Source organism: Diceros bicornis, chromosome 40 (genome assembly GCF_020826845.1).
Source record: "Diceros bicornis minor isolate mBicDic1 chromosome 40, mDicBic1.mat.cur, whole genome shotgun sequence".
NCBI classification, from domain to species: domain Eukaryota; kingdom Metazoa; phylum Chordata; class Mammalia; order Perissodactyla; family Rhinocerotidae; genus Diceros; species Diceros bicornis.
Window position 1 is genome coordinate 5,586,659 of NC_080779.1, and position 9,019 is coordinate 5,595,677.

Here is a 9,019-nt window from a genome sequence, read left to right on the forward strand (position 1 = left end):
ACCCATGCCCAAGACAAGCACTGTTCTGACTTTTATCATCATGGAAAAGTATTGCTTCTTCTTGAACTTCATAGTAACGGCATCATGCATTATGTACTCTTCATGTCTGGCTTCCTTCTTTCAACATGGTGTTTTCGAAATTCATCGATATGGTTGCAAGTGTGAGTAGTTCCTTTATTTCTATTGCTGTGTACTAGATCACTAAATGAATATACAATTTGTGTGTCTACTCTTCTTTTGGTGGACATATGGGCTGATTCCAGTTTCTGGTGATTATGAATAAAGCTTCTATGAGATTTTTGTACTTTTTTTTTTTTTGTGGACATATGTACTCATTTATCTTGGGTGTAAGCCTAGGATCTGAACTGCTGAGTCATAGATATGTTTAACTTGAGTAGAAACTGCCAAACAGTTTCCCAATACATAGATAAGGACACAGCTTAATGATGTCAAAAGAGCCACCTTACCATCTGTCTGAATGACTTCCAAAATCTTCTTCTACTTCTGAGATTCTTTCTTTCCAGTACTGTGGCAAGAATGGCAACCTTTTATTCATCTCCCTTAGTTGCTGGCTCAGGTGGGTATCTGCCCTGTAGGACTGTACGTTTCACTCACTTTGAAGTGAATCCAGCATTGTCCCTGTGTCACTCTGTGTCACTCAGAGAGTCAGGCTTCTCCAGGAGTCACTTCTACCAGAATTTCTCTGTCTCAAGATTGACCAACCCAAGTGAGAAGATTCTTCTCTCTGTCACCTTAAAGGGATTTTAGAGTCCGTACTGTTCATCTATGTTCTAGTATGTGTCCTCTGGCATGTTGAGTGTTGGCATTAATCACAAATTTCAAACAAACCATTATAAAAGTCATCTGGGAAACAGTTGTTTCTCTACTTCAGCATCTGTTACTACCACTGTTTCCCTGACAGCCCTCACATGTGTTGCAGGATCTTCGGAGAAGACTTGCCACTTGGGATCCTGGGGTAGAAGGCAGAGAGGGAGAGTTTGCTAACTATATTATAGTTGATTGCTTCTTTTTTTCGGTAAGTCTAGATATTTTCCCAGTTTTTTTTTTTTTTACATGCGATATATATATTAGTTTGAACCATCTGAAATTGCCATTTTTGGGATTTAAAAATGTCAGATACTGGCTGGCCCACTTGTTAAGTTACTGACTTTCAGGTCCAAGTCCACTGCTCTGTGGTTTCCTTTCAGATGTGGGGGCTGGAACTCTGCAGTCCGTGTTTCTGCTTGGCCAGCTGGCCCCTCTGTGTCTCTGCCCATAGGGAGAGTAAGAGACGAGAGTGAGAACACGGATTTGTTCCCTTCTGTGAGCGGGACCCCAGAGATGTTTCTTCCCTCCACAGTGGCCGTGCCTTTCTGCAGCAACAGCTGAACACAGTTTACAGTTTTCTCACACTTGCAGAAACAGCCTCCTCATGACCTCAGAGACACCAGCCCGGCCCAGCAGTGCTCCCTCCCCAGAGCCTGGAGTTTCTGCTCCAGGCACCTCTCCTCCCAGCTTTTAAGTAATTTCAGTCATTCTGAAGTTGTTGCCTTTATGATACTTGAATGTTTTTTCTTTCTTTTTTTTTTTTTTTTGCCAATTACAGATGATTCAACCTAATACTTACTTGCGTATCTGAATTTAATAGTACATCATAAATATAATGGTCACTCTAACAAAAGGAGAATAATGTTCTCTTTTTTAGTGAGAAGCAGACACTTGGCACATAAGAGATTTATTGGAAACAATGCTTATGAAGGAAAAATGAGGAGGCGGCTGTCAGAGCATGGTGCAGGACCAACCCCTATGGAGGAGAGTAGGGGAGAAGGAAGGCTGGGTAGGAAAAGTCTTAGACTGTGGTCCAGTTCTGAGGAATTCTTGAGCCAAAGTCACCCATTAGAGAAAATACTCCTATTGGGAAGTCCAGGGCCAGGTAAAGGGGCAGAAGAAGTTGGCCAGCTGACCTCAGGACCTTTGTACCTTGATTTAGAGCCCTAACCACCAGTCTCCTAAGTTCCACAGTTCCTGTTACAACCATGCGGTCTATACTTGAAGACCTGCAAGACTAGTTAACAAAATGATTTTATTTTCCAGGTGCATGTAGAAAGGAAAAATGTACATAATTTCTATTTCTTGCCTGAACAATTTGAGCAAGTTCAGAAAGTCATTTCTAACGGAAAAGCAGTGATAAATAAAATAAAAACTATAAGATAAGGTAATAAAATTGTCCCTATGTGGCCTAGATTTTTAACTCCCTCTCTGTAGGGTTCTGTGTGGAAGGTCAGAGAAGTGTCAGCCATTTTCCTACTATAGTCTTCATTGAGTCTCTTATTCTGTGCACTTTGAGGTAATTTTTTCAGTCTCCCACAGTCCCTGAAAGACAACGAAGTCATACTTGAGAGATTGGGTGGGAAGTCTATTCTAAAAGCTTTCTCCTTGAAGTGAAATTTTAGAAATAAATAAAAAGTACTAATTTTTATTACAAATACATATCACCATCTATTTTCTTTCAAAGAGTAATATTTTGAGAAAACTTTAGAATTATTGGTAGTATAGTGATAGTTAAAAATTAAATGACCATATTAATATTCTTTTTAAAAATACTGGCTATGAGGGAGTATTGTTCTCACTGAAGTTTGCGATGGCTGGAAAGTACCTTTTCTCATAAATGGGTGGATGGAGTGGTCCATGACATCAGAAGACAGCATTGTGTAGCTGGTCATTGGATTTCTTTCAAATGAAGTGTGCTGAACGATCTTTGACAGTCTCTTCATCTAGCTTCTTACCCAAAACTTCTATTACCTTTTGAATTTCTTGTTCTGGGTTCTGTGGGGGTGGGGGTGGGGGGCTAGGACTACAAGTAATCCTTAGGGGATTTTGGTGAGAGAATCAAGAAAAGCAAGGAAACAAAATCTGGGTGAAATTCTTTCAATTTATTCCATCTCAGTATTTGTGATATTGTTGGTCTTGCTCACTTGAAGAAGACAGGTGTTCTGTATCTTTAACTTCAGGGTATTACATTCTCTTGATTTCTCTCTCTCTGTTTCTTCTGCCTTTCTCACCAGTCAACCGTCTTCATTGTAACTTTCCTTTCAGAAACATATGATGACTTCCAGTATCTGCAGTTTTCACCCAATCCCTCTCTCGTCTACTCTGACAGGCCCCTGTCTCTGCTCTATTACCCCATCCCTAGTCCCTGCCCCAGACACAGACCCTAATTCTTTTCCTTGTAGTTTCACTGGCCAGCTCCTGCTCTGACCTTCCCCAACCCTACATTTTTCTCTTAGCTGCAGAATTTTTTTCATCCTCGAATCTGTACTAGATGCCCATTCATCAGAAAGATATTCAACTAACCCCACCTGGAATATTCTCTTAGCTTATGGGTATGTCCTTGCATATTTATTTTAGCTTCTAAGAAGGGTGAATGCTATGAATAATATAAACCGTAGAGGAAGATGACATCTGTTTCTGAATTTTTGAAATTGGAGGAAGTAAAGCAGTGAGATCATCTAGGTAGGTATTTTTTATAATCCAAGTATGGATAATCCAATTCTTAGGCAGTATTTATGTGTACCAAAGATTGACGGAATGTTTCCCCAGGAAGCTGAACAAATCAACTAGTGGCTTTTGGGCCAAGTAGAACACCAGTTGGAGAAAAAACTGTTTTATGTGATTGGCAGGTACTTTGAGGTCATAACCTTACATGGATCTGAAAAAGCAAGAAGCAAATCGTCTCTGTGAACAAAGTGAAAGTAAAGGCAATCTGAGAGCCAAAGAGGATATAGAGGCTGGTTGCATAATTCTTGCCTCCAAGAACCTCTCAGATAGGGAGAGAAAAGTGTTCATCTTGGACTTCCACGGGCCATCATGGTTCAATCAGCTCTCCCAGCCCTAAGGGTCCAAGAGTCCTTCTCTGGTTCCTGCCCCGTGACACAAGGCAGTGCATGTGGATATTTTATCCTGAAAGTTTCCTTGCTTTGCTAATAAGTATGTAGTGGATGAGGAGGTGCGTTGTCTACTTTCCTTCATTTCCTTGTAGAAGAAGTAGAGAATTTGATGCAAGCTTGTTTTTCTTCTTCCATCATCCTTTTACATGGTTATACCAGGAACCCATGCACATTGAAAGAAAGAGAATGGGGGAGTGGTCTGACTTGCCTAAGAGCTGGTATATGAAGGCTCCCTAAGCTGGGGCTGAGGTTTCAAAGGGAGGTGTTTGGTGAAGTTGGCTTTGGAGCTAGGTTGTTCTTGTCTCCTTTCCTCTCACTGTAGAGTAGACATTATTAAGGCTTCATAGGACCCCTTGGGATCCACTCACCCTCCCCTTCACAGATGCTTCAGAGTACTGATTCCATGATCTGGAGGCGGCATGGTCACAGGGACATGGTTAACCTGTGGAAGTAACAGTAGGACACTGTGTTGTCTTTGCCACAGAGATTGTCTAAAATAGTGGGTGAAACTGGGGTGAGAGAAAGAAAATATTATTTGTATTGTCATCAGTAGTCTGCAAATGAAAGAATGTGCCCACAGGGAGCTCTGAATGCATAAGGCCTCTAGCAGAATTCAAGGAGCAACTCGGTTCAGGAAATATTTTGTTTTATCTTTTATTTTTTAAAAATTATTTGATTAAGGTCATATTGGTTTATAACATTGTATAATTTCAGGTGTACATTATTATATATCAGTTTCTTTATAGACTGCATCATGCTCGCCACCAATAGTTTAGTTTTTATCTGTCACCATATATATGTGCCCCTTTACCCTGTTTGCCCAGACCCCACTCCCTTCCCCTCAGGTAACCACTAATCTCTTCTCCTTATCCATGTGTTTATCTTCCATATATGAGTGAAACTGTATGATGTTTGTCTTTCTCTGTCTGGCTTATTTCGCTTAACATCATACCTTCAAGATCCATCTATGTTATTGCAAATGGGACGATATTGTCTTTTTTTATTGGGGGGGGGTAGTATTCCATTGTGTATTTATACCACATCTTCTTTACCCATTCATCAGTTGATGGACACTTGGGTTGCTTCCACATCTTGGCTATGGTGAATAAAGATGCAGTTGTGGGAGATCAAGATTTGGCCACCCTGAAATCTCTCCTTACCTTGATTGTTTTCTCTGATGGACATTTGACCTCCCCCACTAACTGCCTAAAGAATTTGACATGGTGGCTCCTTCCTGGAACAGATCTTCTATCATGATGGCTGTTAAGATAATGTAGGATAAATGTTACAGTAGGAAAGGCACCAACAAGCCCATCTTATCCAAGTTCTGTCTCTCTGGCCACACTCTCTGGATGGCCCTGCAAGGACATGCCAGACAAACATTTACATTTATAAGGGAAATCTCCATTTGTAAAGGTATCTCCCTCTCTGTTTTGGGAAGAGGGGGGATGGCCTCATTTCTAGAGACTTATCAATGTGGAAGGTGAGGCCTTAAATCTGCATAATAACCTTACTCTTGTTTACTGTGCTTTAGTGGTAATCTCCTGTAACTGACTCCCCCTACCCCCAACATCCTCCTTTGTCGGTGGCTGAACATGGTATTTAAGACGAAAATTTCTGCTATTGTGTTGAGAAACGCAGTGTCCCTGCTTTCTCCCATGTACACATGTTATTAAACTTGGTATTATTTTCTCCTGCTAACCTGTCTTGTTAATTACTTGGCCAGCCATAAGAACCTTAAGGAAAAGGGCAGAGGAAGATTCTCCCACTTCCCCCGACACAGTGAACACAGGGGTGCATAAATATCTTTGTATTGTTGATGTCATGTTCTTTGGATAAATACCCAGTAGTGGGATAGCTGGATCATATGGTATTTCTATTTTTAATTTTTTGAGAAATCTTCATATTGTTTTCCATAGTGGCTGCATCAGTTTGCATTCACACCAGCAGTGTATGAGGGCTCCCTTTTCCCCACATCCTCTCCAACACCTGTTATTTCTTGTCTTGTTAATTATAGCCATTCTGATGTGTGTGAGGTAATACCTCATTGTAGTTTTGATTTGCATTTCCGTAATAATTAGTGATGTTGAACATCTTTTTGTGTGTCTATTGGCCATCTGTATATCTTCTTTGGAAAAATGTCTCTTCATATCCTCTGCCCATTTTTTTATCAAGTTGTTTGTATTTTTGTTGTTGAGTTCTTTATATATTTTGGAAATTAACCCAATGTAGGATATATGATTTGCAAATGTTTTCTCTCAGTTAGTGGGTTGTCTTTTCATTTTGTTCATGGTTTCCTTTGCCTTGGAGAAGTTTTTTAGTCTGATGTAGTCCCATTTTGTTTATTTTTTCTTTTGTTTCTCTTGCTTGAGTAGACATGGTATTTGAGAAGATGCTGCTAAGACTGATGTCAAAGAGCAGACTGCCTGTATTTTCTTCTATAAGTTTTATGGTTTCAGGTCTTACATTCAAGTCTTTAATCCATTTTGAGTTAATTTTTGTGTATGGAGTAAAATAATGGTCTACTATCATTCTTTTGCATGTAGCTGTCCAGTTTCCCCAACACCAATTATTGAAGAGACTTTCCCTTCTCCATTGTATGTTCTTGGTTCCTTTGTCAAAAATTAGCTGTCCATAGATGTGTGGCTTATTTCTGGGCTTTCAATTCTGTTCCGTTATCTGTGTGTCTGCTTTTGTCCCAGTACCATGCTGTTTTTATTACTATAGCTTTGTAGTATGTTTTGGAGTCAGGGATTATGTGGCCTCCAGCTATGTTCTTTTTTCTCAGGATTGTTTTTGCTCTTTGGGGTCTTTTGTTGTTCCATATAAATTTTAGGATTCTTTGTTCTATTTCTAGTGTCATTGGCGCTTTGATAGGAATTGTATTGAATCTGTAGATTGCTTTAGGTAATATGGATATTTTACCTATGTTTATTCTTCCAATCCATGTGTATGGAATATCTTTCCATTTCTTTATGTCTTCTCCCACTTCTTTCAACAATGTCTTATAGTTTTCATTGTATAGGTATTTTACCTCCTTGATTAAATTTATTCCTAGATATTTATTCCTTTTGTTATGATTGTAAATGGGAGTGTATTCTCGACTTTTTCTGCTAGTTTGTTTTGAGTGTATAGAGATGCAACTGATATTTGTGGGTTGATTTCGTACCCTGTAACTTTGCTGTAGTTGTTGATTATTTCTAATAGTTTTCTGGTGGATTAGGGCTTCCTATATTTAGAATCATGTCATCCACAAAGAGTGAGTTTTATTTCTTCCTTTCCAATTTGGATTCCTTTTATTTCTTTGTCTTGCCTAATTGCTCTGGCCAAAACCTCCAGTACTCTGTTGAATAAGAGTGGTGACAGTGGGCACCATTGTCTTGTTCCTGTTCTCAGAGGGGTGACTTTCAGTTTTTCACCATTAAGTATGATTTTGTCTGTGTGTTTGTCATATATGGCCTTTATTATGTTGAGGCACTTTCCTTCTATATCCATTTTATTCAGAGTTTTTATCATCAACGGATGTTGGATCTTGTCAAATGCTTTCTCTGCATCTATTTAGGTGATCATGTGATTTTTATTCTTCATTTTGTTAACGTGGTGTATCACGTTGATTTATTTGCACATGTTGAACCATCCCTGCATCCCTGGAATAAATCCCACTTGATCATGGTATATGATCCTTTTAATGTATTGCTGTATTCAATTTGCCAATATTTTGTTGAGGATTTTTACATCTATGTTCATCAACAATATTGGCCCGTAATTTTCCTTCTCTGTGTTGTCCATGTCTGGTTTTGGTATCAGGGTAATGTTGACCTTATAGAATCAGTTAGAAAGCCTTCCATCTTCTTTGATTTTTTGGGATAGTTTGAGGATAAATATTAACTCTTCTTTGAATGTTTGATATCTCAAACAGAGAAGCCATCTGGTCCTGGACTTTTGTTTTTTGGGATGTTTTTGATTACTCTTTCAATTTCTTTACTTGTGATTGGTTTATTCAGATTCTCTATTTCTTCTTGATTCAGTTTTGGGAGGTTGTGTGAATCTAAGAATTTATCCATTTCTTCTAGCTTGTCCAATTTGTTGGCATACAGTTTTTCATAGCATTCTCTTTAATCTTTTGCATTTCTGTGGTATCTGTTGTAATTTCTCCTCTTTCATTTTTAATTTTATTTATTTGTGCCTTCTTTCTTTTTTTCTTAGTGAGTCTGGCTTAAGATTTGTCAATTTTGTTTGTTTCTCAAAGAACTAGCTCTTAGTTTCATTGATCCTTTCTATTGTTTTTTTAGTCTCTATTTCATTTATTTCTGCTGTAATTTTTATTATTTCCCTCCTTCTGATGACTTTCTCCTTTGTTTGTTCTTCTTTTTCTAGTTCTGTCTGGTCTAGTTGAAACTCATTTGAGATTTTTCTTGTTTGTTGAGGTAGGCCTGTATTGCTATAAATTTCCCTCTTAATACTGCTTTTGCTGCATTTCATAAGAGTTGGTATGTTTTGTTTTCATTTTCATTTGTCTTCAGGTATTTTTTGATTTCTCTTTTGATTTCTTCATTGATCTTATCGTTGTTCAGTAGCATGTTGCTTAGTTTTCACATATTTGTGCCTTTCCAAGCTTTTTTCTTGTAGTTGATTACTAGTTTCATAGCATTGTGGTCAGAAAAGGTGCTTCATATAATTTCAATCTTCTTAAATTTATCGAGGCTTGCATTGTTTCCCGAGGTATGGTCTATCTTTGAGAATATTCCATGTGCACTTGAGAAGAATGTATAATCTGCTGTTTTTGGATGGAATGTTCTCTATATATTTATCAAGTCCATCTGGCCTAGTGTTTCATGTAAGGCGACTGTCTCCTTGTCGATTCTGTCTGGATGATCTATCCATTGATGTAAGTGGGATGTTGAGGTCCCCTGCTATTATTGTGTTGCTGTCAGTTTCTCCCTTTAGGTCTGTCAGTAGTTGCTTTATACACTTTGGTGTTCCTGTGTTAGGTGCCTATATATTAATAAGTGTTATGTTCTCTTGGTGGAATGTCTCTTTTATCATTATATACTGCCCCTCTTTGTCTCTCA